The sequence below is a fragment of the Bos indicus x Bos taurus genome, chromosome 22 (assembly GCF_003369695.1).
Source record: "Bos indicus x Bos taurus breed Angus x Brahman F1 hybrid chromosome 22, Bos_hybrid_MaternalHap_v2.0, whole genome shotgun sequence".
NCBI classification, from domain to species: Eukaryota; Metazoa; Chordata; class Mammalia; order Artiodactyla; family Bovidae; genus Bos; species Bos indicus x Bos taurus.
In genome coordinates, this window is record NC_040097.1 from 13,432,689 (window position 1) to 13,452,503 (window position 19,815).

Genomic DNA, 19,815 nt, shown 5'->3' on the forward strand with positions numbered 1-19,815 from the left:
CCGATTGTTTCCTCCCCGTCAGCAACCGCAAGTCTGTTCTCTGCAGTCTGTTTCTGTGTCATGGATACCCTGAAGTGGGTCTTGCAGCTGTGCCTTAGCCCCTGTAATCCCAACTGCACCTCCTGTGTCACTAGACTGACCCACCTTTCATGGTGAGGTCCCTGAGATAACCCAAGCCTGGGACCCCATGGGGAAGCTCGTGGGTCCCGGCCAGGCCAGCAGGTGGCATGGTGACTGCCCTGCCTATTCGTTTCTCTCTGTTCAGGGAAGGAGAGCAGTGGTTCAGAACTGTGGCTGACATAGAGTCCTCAGTGGGGAAGGAGCTCATGTTTCCTCCTTTGGAGTGTGACCATCTTCATGACTCTCTTGAGTCCTTGTCACTTAGATTTAGAAGGGGGCCTCCCTCTTGCTTCTCTTCCTCCCAGACACTACAATCAACTCTCTGTCTTTCCCTCAGGCCTCTCTGCACTGTGGCTCCAGGGGTGGCAGGTGGTTGATGGCAGAGAGCTGGCTTAGTGAGCCCTGGGTGAGGAGGCGGTGAGTCCTTTTTCTCGGTGACTTAGAAAATGAGATGCTTCGTATTGAATACTTCTTGTTTTCCACGGGGAGCCCTGTCCTCTGATACCTGCGTAACAGCACACATCGTAGCCAGCTCCTGTTTAAGTACAGAGTTAAGCCTTGCATCCTTACCCACACCGCCTGCCATAGCGCATCTGTACACACACTGAGTGTCACACGCAGAGCCTGCACCCTTTCATGGGGCTGTCTTCTCATGGTTCTGGTTTTCTGTCTGTGACAGTGGTGTTTGTCAGAGCCTGAGGACCACTTCTTGTAGAAGGATGAATGTTAAGTCTTATTTAAGGCTGTTATAATGTCACAGACCACCTCCTGCCCCCTAAAAGCTTAGAGAGTCAACCTGCGCTGTTCTGGGTCTGCTGTACGCTGCCATCAGTGCTGACAGGCCAAATTATAGTACTCCATAACCCAGTTCTAAAGGATGAATGCCATGGCAATTCAAGTATTTTGCAGAAACTATTATTTTAACTCATTTTCACAGTGGCTCTGGTTTTTTTTTTTTAAACAGTCTCGTAGGAACTTTGGTTAAATACAGAGTAAAAACTGAAAGCTTCTTGGGGAATAATGAGGAGGGAATAATGAGGAGTCAGGTCCATCAAGGTCTTTCAAAAAATATTCCGTAAGTAGCAGTTTCTCTTGTGCCTGCAATTCCGAGTTGTTGTTTGCCTATCCACACGAAGATAAGAAACATACGTGACGGTGCATGTGTATGTTTCCAGAGCCTCTGGTCACTGTAATTTTAGTGCCTTTGTGCTTTTATGGCAAGCAGTTAGAAGGACTGCCAGACCTGTTTTTAAAAATGTTTGTTTGCAAAGATTTTTGCTAGTATTTCACACATATCTTGGCCATTAAGTAAAAGCATTAGACCATTCATCTCAGTAGGAGGATCAGGGCTAGATAATCACTAGTGTTCTCCTTTCTATCTCATGGGCCCTTAGGGTCCAGAGCATGGGTCAGCAAACCTTTTCTGTAAAGAATCAAATAATAAGTAATTTAGGTTTTGTGGACTGTGCGGTTTTGGTCACAGTGATTCAGCTTTGCTGTTGTAATGCAAAAGCTGCCATAGATGATCCATCAATGAATGAGCCCCACTGAGTTGCAGTAAAACTGCAGCTACAAAGGTGTGGCCAGTGGGCCAGACTGAGCCTGTGAGCCGTGATTTACCAGCCCCTGGTCTAACGAGGCTTCCCAGGTGGCGCTAGTGGTAAAGAGCCCGCCTGCCAATGCAGGAGACACAAGAGACATGGACTTGACCCCTGGGTTGGGAAGATCCCTTGGAGAACGAAGTGGCAACCCACTCGAGTTCTCTTGCCTGGAGAATTCCGTGGACGTAGGAGCCTGGGGGTCTGTTGTCCAGAGGGTGACAAAGTTTGGACACGACTGAAGCGACTTAGCATGTATGCATGGTCTAGGGAGAAGTACAAGTTTTGAGTTGCCACTGACAGTCTAATCCAGCCCCAAAGGTAGACTGCTCGCTTGATGGACTTTGTACCATCACAAGTCTCCTCCCGCTGATTGTTAACATGGATGTAAGGGCAGGCTGGTCTTCAGTCTTCTGAGAATGTGATCACACCTGCAGAGATGTTTTTGACTCCAAGAGAATGCCTCATTTCCTCCTCTTCACACTACCTCAGGAACTGTGTATCAAACACAAGGAAACAGAGAGTGAAAGAATCTTTGAGCGCCTAGATGAAGTCCATGGGTAAGGTGATGGTTAGCAGTCAACACGTGCAAGATTTCCAGGGCGATTTTCACCAGTTGTGAATTTCCACCGGGGGTTGCCAGCCTCCTTTTCCATGTGCGATGCTGTGTGGGGCTTTCTTGCTCAGATGCTTTCTCTCTTTCTCAGTTATATTCAACCCACACTGCCTCCCTCCTTTCCTCTTTCTTGCCCTAGCACATAATGGTGCCACAGAGTTCTGTACTCTGGCACACAAGATGAGAGAGGTGGCTACGTAGATTCAACTTCGGAAAGTTTGCCACCATCAAGCCCGAGTCCCCAGGGAGAGGGGGTACTTGGTGCTTTCCCAGATGGGCCACAAAGTTATCACAAGAACAGTAAGATATTCACTTAAATATATATGCACTGCTGACCAATGATGCATTTGTACCATCATACAGGTTCCAGAGACTGAGTCATGGTGAGTGTAGGCAGATGCTAGACCTCAGATGGGAACTGAGGACAGCATTGAGGCCTGGTTAGTCTCTCCAGCCTCCTGCAGTTCCTGGCCTTTGATCTGATCTGTAAGCTGGTTATTCTAAAAAGTCAGTTATAGGGATACTCATTTAAAAAGACAGAAGCACTTTTTTTTTTAATATATTTTTTTAATTGAAGGATAATTGCTTTATAGAATTTTGTAGTTTTGTGTAATAGTGGAACAAGAATCAGCCATAGGTCCACCCAAGTCCCCTCCCTCCCATCTCCCTCCCTATCCCAACCTTCTAGATTGTCACAGAGCCCCTGTTTGAGTTCCCTGAGTCATACAGCAGATTCCCATCGGCTGTCTGTTTTACATATGGTATTGTAAATTTCCATGTTACTCTCTCCGTACATCTCACCCTCTCCCTCCTCCCCTGCCCCCGTGTCCATAGTTCTGATCTCTATTTCTGTCTGTCTCTATTTCTGACCTCTATCTCTGATCTCTGTTTCTCCATTGCTGCCCTGAAAATAAATTCATCAGTACCATCTTTTTAGATTCCATAATATACATCAGTATATAATATTTATATTTCTCTTTCTGAATTAACTTCACTGTATAATAGGCTCTAGTTTCATCCACCTCATTAGAATTGACTCAAATGTGTTCCTTCTTATGGCTGAGCAGTGTTCCATTGTATATGTGTCACAGCTTTTTTATCCATTCATCTGTTGATGGACATCTAAGTCGAGTCCATGTTCTAGTTATTGTAAATAGTGCTGCAGTGAACATTGGGGTACATGTGTCTTTTTCAGTTTTGGTTTCCTCAAGGCATATGCCTAGGAGCGGGATTGCTGGGTCCTATGGTGGTTTTATTCCTAGACTTTTTAGGCTAATTACAATATTGTAGTGGCTTTTGCCATACATTGACATGTTATTCCTAGCTTTTAAAGGAATCTCCATACTATCTTCCATAGTGGCTATGTCAGTTTACAGTCCCACCAACAGTGCAAGAGGATTCCCTTTTTTCCACATCTTCTCCAGCATTTATTGTAGACTTTTTGATGATGGCCCTTCTGACTAGTGTGAGGTGGTATCTCATTGTGGTTTTGATTTGCATTTCTCTACTAATGAGTGATGTTGAGCATTTTTTCATGCATATGTTAGCCATCTGTATGTCTTCTTTGGAGAAATGTCTTTTTCCCACTTTTTGATTGGGTTGTTGGTTTTTCTGGTATTGAGTTGTATGAGCTGCTTTTATATTTTGGAAATTAATTCTTTGTCACTTGCTTCATTTGCTATTAATTTCTCCCATTCTGAGGGTTGTCTTTTCACCTTGTTTGTAGTTTCCCTTGCACTGCAAAAGCTTTTAAGTTTAATTAGGCCCCACTTGTTTATTTTTGTTATTTCCACTACTCTAGGAGGTGGGTCATAGAAGAGCTTACTTTGATTTATGTCATCGAGTGTTTTGCCTGTGTTTTACAACAAGAATTTTTATAGTTTCTGGTCTTACATTTAGGTCTTTAATCAGTTTTGAGTTTATCTTTGTGTATGGCATTAGTTCAGTTCAGTACAGTTGCTCAGTCGTGTATGACTCTTTGTGACCCCATGGACTGTAGCATGCCAGGCCTCCCTGTCCATCACCAACTCCCAGAGTTTACTCAAGCTCATGTCCATTGAGTTGGTGATGTCATCCAACCAACTCATCCTCTTTCATCCCCTTCTCCTACCTTCAATCTTTCCCACCATCAGGATCCTTTCAAATGAGACAGTTCTTTGCATCAGGTGGCCAGAGTATTGGAGTTTCAGCTTCAGCATCAGTCCTTCTAATGAATATTCAGGACTGATTTCCTTTAGGATGGACTGGTTGGATCTCCTTGCAGTCCTAGGGACTCTCAAGAGTCTTCTCCAACACCACAGTTCAAAAGCATCAATTCTTCAGCACTCAGCTTTCTTTATAGTCCAACTCTCACATCCATACATGACTACTGGAAAAACCATAGCTTTGACTAGATGGACATTGTTGGCAAAGTAATGTCTCTGCTTTTTAATATGCTATCTAAGTTGGTCATAGCTTTTCTTCCAAGGAGCAAGCATCTTTTAATTTCATGGCTGCAGTCACCATCTGCTGTGATTTTGGAGCCCCCCAAAATAAAGTCTCTCACTGTTTCCACTGTTTCCTCATCTATTTGCCATGAAGTGATGGGACCAGATGTCACGATCTTCGTTTTTTGAATGTTGAGTTTTAAGCCAACTATTTCACTCTCCTCTTTCACTTTCATCAAGAGGCTCTTTAGTTCTTCTTCACTTTCTGCCATAAGGGTGGTGTCATCTGCATGTCTGGGGTTATTGATACTTCTCCCAGCAATCTTGATTCCAGCTTGTGCTTCATCCAGCCTGGCATTTTGCACGATGTACTCTGCATATAAGCTAAATAAGCAGGGTGACAATATACAGCCTTGACATACTGCTTTCCCAATTTGGAACCAGTCTGTTGTTCCATGTCCGGTTCTGTGTCTTCTTCACCTGCATATAGATTTCTCAAGAGGCAGATAAGGTGGTCTGGTATCCCCATCTCTTGAAGAATTTTCCACAGTTTGTTTTGATCCACACAGTTAAAGGCTTTGGCATGGTCAATAAAGCAGAAGTAGATGTTTTTCTGGAACTCTCTTGCATTTTGAATGATCCAGTGGATGTTGGAAATTTGATCTCTGGTTCCTCTGCATTTTCTAAAATCAGCTTGAACATCTGGAAGTTCACGGTTCATATACTGTTGAAGTCTGGCTTGGAAATTTTGAGTATTACTTTGCTAGCATGTGAGATGAATGCAATTGTGTGGTAGTTTGAGCATTCTTTGGCATTGCCTTTCTTTGGAGTTAGAATTAAAACTGACCTTTTCCAGTCCTGTGGCTACTGCTGAGTTTTCCAAATTTGCTGGCATATTGAGTGCAGCACTTTCACGGCATCATCTTTTAGAATTTGAAATTAGGGAATGTTCTAATTTCATTCTTTTGCATGTAGCTCTCCAGTTTTCCCAGCACCACTTATTGAAGAGGCTGTCTTTCACCAATGTATATGCTTGCCTCTTTTGTCAAAAATAGGTGCATGAGTTTATCTCTGGGTTCTTTATCTTGTTCCATTGGCCTATATTTCTGTTTTTGTGCTTATGCCATACTGTCTTGATGACTGTAGCTTTGTAGTATAGTTTGAAGTCAGGAAGGTTGATTCCTCTGGCTTCATTTTTCTTTCTCAATACTGCTTTGGCATTCAGGATCTTATGTGTTTCCATAAGAATTGTGAAAATTTTTTTCTAGTTCTGTAAAAAATGCCATTGGTAATTTGATAGGGATCACACTGAATATGTAGATTTCATTTGGTAGTGTAGTTATTTTCACAATATTGATTCTTCCTACCCAGGACATAGACTCTCTCTCCATCTGTTTATGTCATCTTTGATTTCTTTCACCAGTGTCTTATAATTTTTCATTTACAGGTCTTTTGTCTCCTTAGGTAGGTTTATTCCTAGATATTTTGTTTTGTTGTTGTTGTTGCAGTGGTGAATGGGATTGATTCCTTAATCTCTCTTTCTGATTTTTCATTGTTAGTGTACAAGAATGCAAGTGAATTCTGTGTATTCACCTTGTATCTCATGACTGCTGAATTCACTGATTAGCTCTAGTAATTTTCTGATAGTTTCTTTTGGGTTTTCCATGTATAGTATCATGTCATCTGCAAACAGTAAGAGTTTTAGTTCATCTTTTCCCATCTGGATTCCTTTTATTTCTTTTTCTTCTTTAATTGCCATAACTAGGACTTGCAACGCTATGTTGAATAATAGTGGTGAGAGTGGACACCCTTGTGTTGTTCCTGATCTTAGAGGGAATGCTTTTGGTTTTTTCACCACTGAGAATAATGTTTGCTGAGGGCTTATCATATATGGCCTTTACTATGTTGAGGTAGGTTCCTTCTGTGCCCATTTTTTGAAGTGTTTTTTTTTTTATCATAAATGGGTGCTGAATTTTGTTGAAGGCTTTTTCGGCATCTATTGAGATGATCATATGTTTTTTCTCTTTCAGTGTGTTAATAGGATGTATCACATGGACTGATTTGCATATATTGAAGAATCCTTGCATCCCTGGAATAAACCTGATTTGATCATGGTGTTTGAGCTTTTTAATGTGTTGTTGAATTCTATTTCCTAGAATTTTGTTGAGGACTTTTGCATCTATGTTCGTCAGTGATATTGGCCTGTAATTTTCTTTTTGTGTATTGTCTTTGCCTGGTTTTGATATCAGGGTGATTAGATAGAATGGGTTTGGAATTGCTCCTTCCTCTTCAATTTTTTGGAAGAGTTTCAGAAAAATAGGCATTAGCTCTTCTCTAAATGTTTGATAGAATTCCCCTGTGAAGCCATCTGGCCCTGGTCTTTGCTTTTTGGGAGATTTTTGATCACATTCTTGATTTCAGTGTTTGTAATTGGGTTGTTCATAATTTCTATTTCTATTTCCTGGTTCAATCTTGGGAGGTTGAACTTTTCTATGAATCTGTTCATTTCCTCTAGGTTGTCCATTTTATTAGCATACAGTTGCTTATAATATTCTCTTATGAACCTTTGTATTTCTGTGTTGCCTATTGTAACCTCTCCTTTTTCATTTCTAATTTTGTTGATTTTTATCCCTTTCTTTCTTGATGAGTCTGGGTAGTGGTTTGTCAGTTTTGTTTATTTTCTCAAAGAACCAGCTTTTAGTTTTATTAATCTTTGGTCTTGTTTCCTTCATTTCTTTTTCATGTATTTCTGCTCTGATCTTTATGATTTCATTCCTTTTGCTGACTTTGGGGCTTCCCCCCCTCCTCTCACTGCTTTAGATATAGAGTTAGGTTGTCTCTTCAATGCTTTTCTTATTTCTTGAGGTATGATTGTATTGCTATAAACTTCCCTTTTAGAATTGCTTTTGCTGAATCCCATAGATTTTGGGGCATTGTGTTTTCATTGTCATTTGTTTCTAGGAATTTGTTGATTTTCCTTTTTATTTCTTCTGTAACCTCTTTTTATTTCGTAATGTATTGTTTAATCTCCACGAGTTTGTGTTTTTTGCATTTTTTTTTTCCTGTAGTTGATATCTATTCTGATAGCATTGTGGTCAGAGAAGATACCTGATATGATTTCAATTTTCTTAAATTTACTGAGGCTTGATTACTTTGCCCAGGATGTGGTCTATCCTGGAGAATGTTCCACGTACACTTGAGAAGAAAGTGTATTATTCGGCATGTGGGTGGAAAACCCTGAAGATATCAGTTACGTGCATTTGGTCTAATGCGTCACTTAAGTTTTGTGTTTCCTTATAGATTCTCTGTTTCGATGCTCTGTCCGTTGGTGTAAGTGGGGTGTTAGAGTCCACTACTATTATTGTGTTACTGTCGATTTCCCCTCTTACGCCTGTTAGTGTTTGCATTATGTATTGAGGTGCTCCCATGTTGGGTGCATAAATATTTACAATTGTTATGTCATCTTCTTGGATTGATCCCTTGATCATTGTGTAGTGTCCTTCTTTGTCTCTTACAGTGTTCTTTATTTTAAGGTCTATTTTGTCTGAAATAAGGATTGCCACTGCGGCTTTCTTTTGCTTTCCATTCACATGGAATGTCTTTTCCTATCCTTTTACTCTCAGTCTGTCTGTGTCTCTGGGTCTGAAGTGGGCCTCCTGTAGGCAGCATATATATGGGTGTGGTTTTTGTATCCATTTAATCTATCTTTGGTTGATGCATTTAATCTGCTTACATTTAAGATAATTATTGATACATATGTTTCTATTGGCATTTTCTTGATTGTTTTGGGTTTGTCTTTGTAGCTCTTTCTTTTCTCTTGTGTTTATTTGCGATCTAAGTCCCTTTAGTATTTGTTGCAAGGCTGCTTTGGTGGTGCTAATTCTCTTAACTTCTGCTTGTCTGTAAAGCTTTTGATTTCTCCATCAATTTTGAATGAGATCTTTGCTGGGTTAGTAATCTTGGTTGTAGATTTTTCTCTTTCAGTATTTTAAATATACCCTGCCTTTCCCTTCTGACCTCTAGAGTTTCTGCTGAAAGATCCGCAGTTAATCTTATGGGTTTCCCTTGTATGTTACTTGTTACTTTTCCCCTGCTGTTTTTAGTATTCCTTCTTTGTGATTAATCTCTGTTAGCTTGATTAATATGTGTCTCCATGTGTTTCTCCTTGGGATTATCCTGAAACGGATTCTCTGTGCTTGTTGGACTTGATTGACTATTTCCTTTTCCATGTTGAGGAAGTTTTCAACTATAATTTCTTCAAAAATTTTCTCAGTGCCTTTGTTTTTTTTCTTCTTCCTCTGGGAACCCCGTAACTTGAATGTTGTGTGTTTAACGTTGTCTCAAAGGTCTTTGATAAGAAAGCCTTCCTCAGAGATCAATTCAAAGAAACAGAGGAAAACAATAGAATGGCAAAGACTAGAGATCTCTTTAAAAAAAATTAGAGATACCAAGGGAACGTTTTATGTAAAGATGGGCACAATAAAGGACAGAAACGGTATGTACCTAACAGAAGCAGAAGAAGATATTAAGAAGAGGTGGCAAGAATATACAGAAGAACTGTACAAAAAAGATCTTCATGACCCAGATAATCACGATGGTGTGGTCACTCACCTAGAGCCAGACATCCTGAAATGTGAAGTCAAGTAGGCCTTAGGAAGCATCACTACGAACAAAGCTAGTGAAGGTGATACAATTCCAGCTGAGCGATTTCAAATCCTGAAAGATGATGCTATGAAAATGCTTCACTCAATATGCCAGCAAATTTGGAAAACTCAGCAGTGGCCGCAGGACTGGAAAAGATCAGTTTTCATTCCAATTCCAAAGTAAGGCAATGCCAAAGAATGCTCAAACTATCGCACAATTGCACTCATCTCACACGCTAGTAAAGTAATGCTCAAAATTCTCCAAGCCAGACTTCAACAGTATATGTACCATGAACTTCCAGATGTTCAAGCTGGTTTTAGAAAAGGCAGAGGAACCAGAGATAAAATTTCCAACATCCACTGGATCATTCAAAACGCAAGAGAGTTCCAGAAAAACATCTACTTCTGCTTTATTGACTATGCCAAAGCCTTTGACTGTGTGGATCAAAACAAACTGTGGAAAATTCTTCAAGAGATGGGGATACCAGACCACCTTACCTGCCTCTTGAGAAATCTATATGCAAGTGAAGAAGAAACAGTTAGAACCGGATGTGGAACAACAGACTGGTTCCAAATTGGGAAAGCAGTACATCAGGGCTGTATATTGTCACCCTGCTTATTTAGCTTATATGCAGAGTACATCGTGCAAAATGCCAGGCTGGATGAAGCACAAGCTGGAATCAAGATTGCTGGGAGAAGTATCAATAACCTCAGACATGCAGATGACACCACCCTTATGGCAGAAAGTGAAGAAGAACTAAAGAGCCTCTTGATGAAAGTGAAAGAGGAGAGTGAAATAGTTGGCTTAAAACTCAACATTCAAAAAATGAAGATCATGGCATCTGGTCCCATCATGGCAACCCACTCCAGTGTTCTTGCCTGGAGAATCCCAGGGACAGTGGAGCCTGGTGGGCTGCCGTCTATGGGGTTGCACAGAGTCGGACACGACTGAAGCAACTTAGCAGCCAAGAATGGGTTCCAAGAGATCTAAGTCAATCCTTCCCAATCCTAGGTTTAATCCCTGCAAGAGACAACTGCTAATCGTGCCAGGTAACGTAAACTGGACCAATTGGACTCTGAAATGATGAGAGAGGTTTAATTCCATGACAGGGAAGAGGCCTTTTACTCTCCCGCTAGGAATAAAGCAGAAAGCCTGTTGACCTATTGCTGTTGTCACTTCAGTTCAGTTGCTCAGTCATGTCTGACTCTTTGCGACCCCATGAACCGCAGCACGCCAGGCCTCCCTGTCTATCACCAACTCCCGGAGTTCACTCAGACTCATGTCCATTGAGTCGGTGATGCCATCCAACCATCTCATCCTCTGTCATCCCCTTCTGCTCCTGCCCTCAATCTTTCCCAGCATCAGGGTCTTTTCAAACGAGTCAGCTCTTCACATGAGGTGGCCAAAGTATTGGAGTTTCAGCTTCAACATCAGTCCTTCCAACACCCAGGACTGATCTCCTTTAGGATGGACTGGTTGGATCTCCTTGCAGTCCAAGGGACTCTCAAGAGTCTTCTCCAACACCACAGTTCAAAAGCATCAATTCTTTGGGGCTCAGCTTTCTTTATAGTCCAACTCTCACATCCATACATGACCACGGGAAAAACCATAGCCTTGACTAGACGGACCTTTGTTGACAAAGTAATGCCTCTGCTTTTTAATATGCTGGTCCCATCACTTCATGGAAAGTTAGATAGGGAAACAATGGAAACAGTGAGAGACTTTATTTTGGGGGGCTCCAAAATGACTGCAGATGGTGACTGCAGTCATGAAATTAAAAGAGCCTTGGAAGGAAAGTTATGACCAAGGTAGACAGCATATTAAAAAGCAGAGACATTACTTTGCCAACAAAGGTCTGTCTGCCCAAAGCTATGGTTTTTCCAGTGGTCATGTATGGATGTGAGAGTTGGACCATAAAGAAAGCTGAGCGCCAAAGAATTGATGCTTTTGAACTGTGGTGTTGGAGAAGACTCTTGAGAGTCCCTAGGACTGCAAGGAGATCCAACCAGTCCATCCTAAAGGTAATCAGTCCTGAATATTCATTAGAAGGACTGATGCTGAAGCTGAAACTCCAATACTCTGGCCACTTGATGCAAGGAGCTGACTCCCTGGAAAAGACCCTGATAGTGGGAAAGATTGAACATGGGAGGAGAAGGGGATGACAGAGTTTGAGTTGGTTGGATGGCATCACAGACTCAAAGAACATGAGTTTGAGGAAGCTCTGGGAGTTGGTGATGGACAGAGAAGCCTGGCATGCTACTGTCTATGGGGTTGTAAAGAGTCGGACATGACTGAGTGACTGAAATGAACTGAAAGGTCTCTGATGCTTTCCTTCTGTCTTTTCATTCTTTTCCCTTTATTCTGCTCTTCAGCGGTATTTCCACCATTCTATTTTCCAGCTCACTTATCTGTTCCTCTGCCTTAGCTATTCTGCTATTGGTTCCTTCTAGAGTATTTTTAATTTCAGTAATTGTGTTATTCATCTCTCTTTACTTATTCTTTATTTCTTTTATGTCCTTGTTGGTTGTGTTAACTGTGTTCAATGTTTCTTGCATTTTCTCCATTCTGTTTTCAAGTCTTCACAGCATCTTTACTATCATTATTATGAATTGTTTTTCAGGTTGATTGCTTATTTCCTCTTTATCTGGTCTTGTGAATTTCTACCTTGTTCCTTCATTTGTGCTGTATTTCTCTTTTCATCATTTTTTTTTTCTCTAGCTTGTCCACTTGATGTCTCCTTTTCCCAGGCTTTAGGGTTGTATTCCTTCTTCCTTTTGGTTTTTTCCCTTGGAGGGAAAGGTTGGTTGACTGGTTTGTGTTGATTTCTTGTTAGAGGTGACTTGTGCCTGTGTTCTAGTGGGAGGAGATCAAGTAGATCATGCAGGTAATTACAGATATAATGGGACATGTACACACACTTTCACACATACAGTTATAACCAAAGATTTCTGAAGAAAAGAGTACAAGAGATTGACTTGGTGAAAAAGGGAAACGAAAAGTGATATCGACCAATTAAAAGCAGAGCTAGCTAATGCTCAATCTGAAAAACTGAGCACGAGCAGTGTGCCAGCTGGGGAATACAGCAAGGAGAGCTCAACAAGTCAACTTACTGAAAAAAGAGTGAAGAAAAAAAGGGAGGAGAAAAAAGAGAGAAAAAAAGAAGATAGTGAAAAGATAAAAGGATGGGTGGAAAAAAGAAAAAAAATAGAAAAGCAAAGATAAATAGATGTATGTGAAAAAGATTTATATATATTCAGGAATAGGTATAGCTTGTAAAGAACTATATGAAAAGCAGTTGAATATATAAAAAAATAAAAATAAAAAAACTCATCCAGAAAAAAGGGTGAAAAAGAGACAAAAAAAAAAATATTTAAATGAATTTTTTTTTAGACAAGAAAAACAAAGAGGAAAACGTCACAGCACCGCAAAAGGCTAATTTGAAGGTAGAAATATGCAGGGGGAGTAAACAGTGAGATTTATAAGAAAAAAAGGAAGAAAAATAACGTAAAGATACATGAGAAGAAAACAGGGAGCAATTCTAAAAGTGTATTGTTTTCCCTTGTCGCTTGCTGTCATTTCGATACCCGTATCCAACTCAACAAATCCTTGAGCAGCGTTCTTTATGTGGTACTTCCAGGTGATTCAGCTGAGTTTTTGTAGAAGCGATGATTCTTTTTGCACTTGTGTTTCATCATTTCATTTCAATTCAGTCACTCAATCATGTCCGACTCTTTGAGACCCCATAGACTACAGCAGCAGCAGTAGCAGACTGTAGCATTCTGGATTTCTCTGTCCATCACCAACTCCCAGAGCTTCCTCAGACTCATGTCCTTTGAGTCCATGATGCCATCCAATCAACTCATCCTCTGTCATCGCCTTCTCCTCCCGCCTTCACTCTTTCCCACCATCAGGGTCTTTTCCAAGGAGTCAATTCTTTGTGTCAGGTAGCCAGAGTATTGGAGTTTCAACTTCAGCATCAGTCCTTCTAATGAATATTCAGGACTGATTTCCTTTAGGATTGATTGGTTTGATCTCCTTGCAGTCCTAGGCACTCTTAAGAGTCTTCTCCAACACCACAGTTCAAAAGCATCAATTCTTTGGCGCTCAGCTTTCTTTATGGTCCATCTCTCACATCCATACATGACTACTGGAAAAACCATAGCTTTGAGTAGACAGACCTTTGTCAGCAAAGTTATGTCTCTGCTTTTTAATATGCTGTCTAGATTGGTCATAGCTTTTCTTCCAAGGAGCAAGCGTCTTTAAATTTCATGGCTGAGTTATGTCTCTGCTTTTTAATATGCTGTCTAGATTGGTCATAGCTTTTCTTCCAAGGAGCAAGCGTCTTTAAATTTCATGGCTGCAGTTTCCATCTGCAGTTATTTTGCAGCATGCAATTAAATTAGATAGTTACAGGACACGTCCACCTGATATTAAACTTGGGGAATAATGGGGAGTCATAACCCATTCTTGGTAGGCATACCACACAAGTGTTGAGGACAAAAATGTATACATTTTCTGTAAATTACCTTGGGAGCCACATGGGTTCCATGTGGCATGGACTTTAGTCATTATCTTTTACCCAGAAGAAGCAATGAATGTCAGTTCATCTGACCAGCTGGTTAAATGCAAATCAATTTAGAGGATTTTTGCTGTATTAGAAAAAAGGTCAAGACCTGAACTTCTCCTCAATTCCCGGCATAATAATAAGCATTTATTGTGTGCATGCTTTGCACTGGGTGTTGCACTTGAGTCCGTTTATTTTCTTGACAGGGCTATCGCCAATTAGGAAACCAAGGCTCAAAAGGCTGAAGTGCTTGTCCCAGGTTATATCTCTGGACCCAGTAGCAACTTTGAATTCAGGCTCTCTGACTCTAAAATTCACCACGCTATTCAGCGTACCACTGCTCATTCTACCAGTTTTCCTTATCCTGGCTTGAGGGGTGTCTGGTTGCTTAAAAGTCGGGAGCAGACTGGTAGAGTGTAGGCCTTACAGGGGTGTTACAGGACACTTGATTTTGGGGACCCACCTGTTCACCTTTTACTGACTGTAGTGAGGGGTAGTCTTCTCTCATATCTTTGCCTTTTTCTGTGCTTATATATGTCTGGGCTGTGAAAAAATGTACGACTGGATGTCACAGTTGAACTATTCTGGATTTGGATTTTTTTTTTTTAAGTTTGGCATTTGTGCAGAATCACAAGTTTTAGAAAGTGGTAGTTTCCAGACATTTCAGGTCTGATTCACCAACACTACTGTAATTGAAGAAAAACCTGTATTTGTTTGCCCCATTTTATCCTAACTCACTAGGATGTTTTATAAATAATGAACCTAGATATTTTAGCAAATAGCATCTATTTAGTTGTTGAAGCTTTCAGGGGATTGATCATCTGCTCATAGGTCTCCAAGTCATCCTAATGATGGGAGTTTGCCTGAACACTAATTCATTGGGAAGTGACTGTGGATAGTGAACTATATTGTCATGTAAAGGCAGCTTCAAAATACAGAGTATAGAAATTAAGCAGCTCGACAGTTCTTTTAGGAGATACATTATGAAGTATCGCGAGCTCAAGTGTAATGATTTCAGTCGGTCACAGAGTGTTAATGAATTTTGAATTGAGGCAGTTGTGATTAAGCCTGTTGCCTTTTCCAACACTAATCATTATTAAAATGATGATTGATCTGAGTGATTATGAAACCATTAAAAAGGCATCTGCCTATGCCTGAATTAACAGGATGGATGTAGGTTTTGTAGTTGTAGCCAAACAGGACTTGTAGTGATTTTGATTTCAAGGCGCTTGTTTATTTAGGCTCCTTCCTGTGTTTGCCAACCCTACAATACTATTTTCTAGTAATATTTCTACTATTTTCACGGGGTAAAAACATTGGGGTTGGGGTGTAACGCTTGGTGTGGCTACTTGAGCCTCAGCTCTGCGGCATGTGCAGTGGCAGGAGTAGAGTGGCTTCTCACATTCCCACAACCCCACCCTTGATTGCGGAGATGCTTGTGGAGGCCCTTCTGGGAGCATCACAGCTCCTTCACAGCACGGCTGCACGGTGACAGCAGCCCCTCACTGAGTGCAGAACGTGTACCAGGCGTTTCCACCATCGTTATTAATCCTTAGCTCCCCCGGGTCGTGGCGGTGGCACCGCTGAGAGGATGAGGAAGCTACTGCTTGACCATTTGAGGTCTTTCTCTTGGACCATACATCTTGTCCAGCAGAACCAGGGTTTGGATTCATTCTTCATTATCTTCAGTTTTGTACTTCCTTAAAAGAGTGTTCTTTTGGTAGATCACTGCAGTCTTAAGAAAACTGAGGAAAGACTTCACCTCATCCAATGAATGAAGACATGAAACCATGCTTCAAAAGAGCAGCCTCAGGCTCTGTAGAGCCGGCCCAGCTCAGAGAGCCTTTTACCCTAGCTACCCACCTTTCCCATAAAGCAGCCAGAGAAGACAGGCCCCATTTCTCCCTGGTGTCCCCCCTCCCATGTGAATTGCAGACACCCCTGCTCTGCTGCCACCTAAGGGGTGTGTGTGCCTGACAGCGGGAAGCCCCCTGACTCTGGTTGGCCTATGAGCCCGCCTTGGGTGGGGACTGTGGCCCAGGTCTTCAGATGTCCGCATGCTCCCTACCCTACTTCTCTGACCTGCGGTCCCACTTGGGGCCCACTGGGGGTGTCGGTTCACTCTCTGTTCTGGTCACATTTTACAAGCTCTTCCTCACTTGTACTCGAGGTGGATCAGGGCAGGTGGGCAGGCTGTGAGGTAGATCGGGTCTGCTAGGACCTTCCCTCCTTCCCATGTCCAGCGCCCAGGCGTCCACTGCTGCTTTTCCTGCCTCAGGTGCTCCGTGTGCTGGTGCTGCCCTTCCTTCTCTGAGTTTCAGTTTCTCCATCTATGAGAGCACAGTGTTCTTGGGGCTCTGGAGTGCCTTCTGGATCTGTGGTTCAAAGCCTTCCCCATCCCATCCTCCCTTCTGTGGTCCTCTGCAAGCCTGCATATTTTTTTTTTTTTTAATTTATTTGGCTGAGCCCATCTTAGTTGTGACATGTGGGATCTAATTCCCAGACCAGGGATTGAACCTGGGCCCCCTGCATTGGGTGCTTGAAGTCTTATCATCTGGACCACCAGGGAAGTCTCCAAACCTGCATAATCTTTCTTCCCATAAAAATTCCTGTCTTGGTCTTATCCAATCTCCATTCCTTCTTCTCCAGGTAGCGCTAGAGTTGGCTGACTCCCAGGATGGCCTCACTTGGTCGCCTAGGACAGGCAGGGAACTCACTGCCCAACCTTGGCCTGAGTCGCTGTTTCCTTACGTGGAGATTCAGTTCTTCTTTGTGAAACAGACCTAGGACATGTACCTCCATTCCCATTGCTTTCTGGGTTGATTCTGTTTTACTGTTTGGTTTGATTCGTGGGTGTTTGGCTCTGTACACAGTTAGGGATTTTTTTCAGTACCTTTTAACTTGAAGAGTTTTGTGGATGTATGTGTGTCTGGCGGTGGAAAGAGTATATGAGCAAGCAAAAGTGAGTGGTTATTTTTACCCACTGGTGTCCACTGGTAGATGCAGATTACTGGCTTTCAGAGCTATGTTTTTCAATTTTTAAAACTTTTGCCAACAAAAGTATATACATCTTACATTTATGTATATATTATCTGAGACATGTTTGATGCAAATATACTAATAAGTTCTGGTATTTGCTATGCAGTCTAATAATTTCCCTTCTGTTTTATTTCATTTTTTTCAAAAATTTCTGGATGTAAACCACAAAATTAATTTCAGATGTATTCCATTTAAAATGTCTTCTCCGTTACAGTATAAATTCCATGAAGGCAGGCAAAAATTAATCTAGTTCCGGCCATTTCTCTTATGTCCCCCATAATCCGTGTTTAGTTCACATTTTCAGCTGATTCTTCTCTCCGTGAAAATCCTCTGGAGAAATACTTCTATGTTCTGCGAAGCAATTTCATTCAAAAAGATAAGGAAACTTGTGTCACTGGTCTGCTTCTCTTCCATAGTAGCTGTTAGGAATCTCACAGGGACAGTAATGCAAATGACTTCATCGTATGCGTCTTCATTAAGCTCTTACTCCTGCTTCATTTTACTTTCTCTTTCTTGTTCATTTTTATCTCTTGTCTTATGCCTTTGTCCTAAATATTTTGACTTTCAGCTGATTATAAAGATGCTCAATGAGAAAAACACAGATCAGACATACGCAAAAGTAGAGACAGTCCACCATGATCTTGCTCTCAGAGGCAAGCCTTTTCGCTTTCCGGTATCTCTGCTGCAGACTGGCTTGTTAAGAGGTCTTTTCAGACACCAAGGCTGTCATGTTATTTGTGTTACTCCTGTACTAATGTATGATGGGCATCCTTCCTTGCCCTATCTGTAGATCTCCTTCTTCTTTGAAACAGTCATTTAGCATTCCCTTTCTTACTTCAAATTTTTATATTCTTGCTGCCTAGAATTCTTTTTTGGAATGAGACAGACCTACATAAAATTTTACCTTAAAAAGATCAGTAGCAATTAGTGACTAGACCTAGCCACCTGACCAAGCAGAATCCCCTCTAGTGACTGCTTCTGGAGCCCCTGGTTTTCCTGGGAGTGGAATTACTCCTAGAAAGCCCGTGTGGGTTCTGAGCTTGGCGGTTGGTGGGAGAGCCCTCCCCTCCCCCTGCTTCTGGGAAGTGTTAAGTGACAGGTGAGGGGGAGGTCTGACTGAAGGGCCAGATCAATATGAGGGGTGCTCCCAGCTCGAGTGGGTCTGCAGACACTTAGTTCTGCTTAGTCACTGCCTTGGGTATTGATTCTACCTCAGGACCACAATTAGGTGCTTCCTGGTTTTTAAGCCATCCAATGTCTCTTAAATTAATTTTACTTTCTAATACTAAAACAATGATAGATTATAGGCATGGAGTTATTAATCTTCTGAGTAAAGGTATCACATGTTTTATCTCAGTTATAGACTCTGCAGTTTATGTATTTTTAAACTTTGATTCATGAATTTATTCAGAAAGAAATGATCTATATTCCTATGATGTCATACAATCCCTGGAAAAAAAGTGTACCACCAGTGAGGGTTGTTCATCCCAAAGGAGTGGTAGAGAAAAGCACATGGTGAACTGAATGGCTCCTGTTCCTCCTGCCCGCACCCTCCTCATCCCCACCGCCAACCCGCAGGGACCTGCTCCTTTGCTGTGCAGGGGAAGAAGGGGGTGACACGGAGTCTGGGAGCAGGTGTTTCGCCTCCTGAGTGCTCCGTTCTGTGATGTGCCATAGGCAGACTTTGCTGGGTGGTCCAGGAGGTGTGGGAGCTGTTGCAGAGGGGTGTCTGTCTCCCTGGGAGTGGAGGCAGTGCTGACCCTGGGCCAGCTCCCGCCAGAAGGAGATGCCTGCACTGCGGGTGGGCAGCGAGCTGGGCCCTTGTCCTAGTGCCTGTGTGGTGAGTAGTTAGCATGGGCTTCACGCCACGTCCCGTGCTGTTCCTGGGGCGCAGCCAGGCCAGGGCAGTGTGTAAGATAGAGGCAGCACTCAAGTGAGCTAGTGTCTAGGCGTGTGCAGTCCACACAAAACCTGTGTTTTACCTGTGTTGCCTCATTCATGCTCAGCGACAAACCTAGCCTTCATATTCTCATTTTATGAAGAAGCAGTGACAAAAGAGGAGTAAAGACACTTGCTTGGGTCCACATAGCCAATAAGTGGTGGATCTGGAACTTGTCCCCAGGCTCTTTGCTGCCATTGGACTAGGTCACAGTACATTTGGACACATGATTGCAAATATTCTTAAATGGGGATAGCACTGCCCAGCAGGTACCAGCACTATTACAGTCGGCTGCTCCATCCATAGGGTGCCACCTCAGATTTCTCTGTCCAGGTTGCCTGGATGACCCAAGGCTGAGGTCCTGGTGGAGCTCCATGAAAGCCCAGGCTAGCTTTGATGGGCACGGGACCAGTGGGGAGGTGTGCTTCCCCCCCGGGCAGGTGCAGTCAGGTGTCTGCAAACCAAGGGGCATGGTTACTGCTCTCTGTAGTTGCTGTTCACTGTGACCCTCACACATGATTATAATAATAATCCCTTCTTTGCCTGTCTTACTCCATAGGTTGGAGAGTCCCCTGAGGTAAGAGATTGGAACATGTTTCTCTCTTTCAAGTGCTGTGTCCAGGTGTGCAACATAGTGTGTTTACAGGCATACAAGTGAGCATCAAGGGCATGAAATGAGTTTATACCCAGAATTCAGATGTCAGAAAATTTAACCGTAGGCAGATGTGAAAGGTTTTTCTTAGTTCTGTTAATGGGAAAAAGGAATGGCTGTCTTCGTGTCAAAATGAAGATGTTTGGTTTTAAACTTATTCTGTTCCTGCCATTTTGAAATGTTTGCTCATTTCTTTTCAGCCAAGGAGATGGACAAG

At 42.2% G+C, this 19,815-nt stretch overlaps 1 protein-coding gene across 18 annotated transcripts in view; it reads left to right on the top strand.

Moving 5' to 3' along the window:
• The window catches only part of CACNA1D (calcium voltage-gated channel subunit alpha1 D), a 348,426-nt gene that overhangs the window by 150,941 nt on the left and 177,670 nt on the right, over positions 1 to 19,815 (top strand). The gene's annotated exons all lie outside the window — the stretch shown is intronic.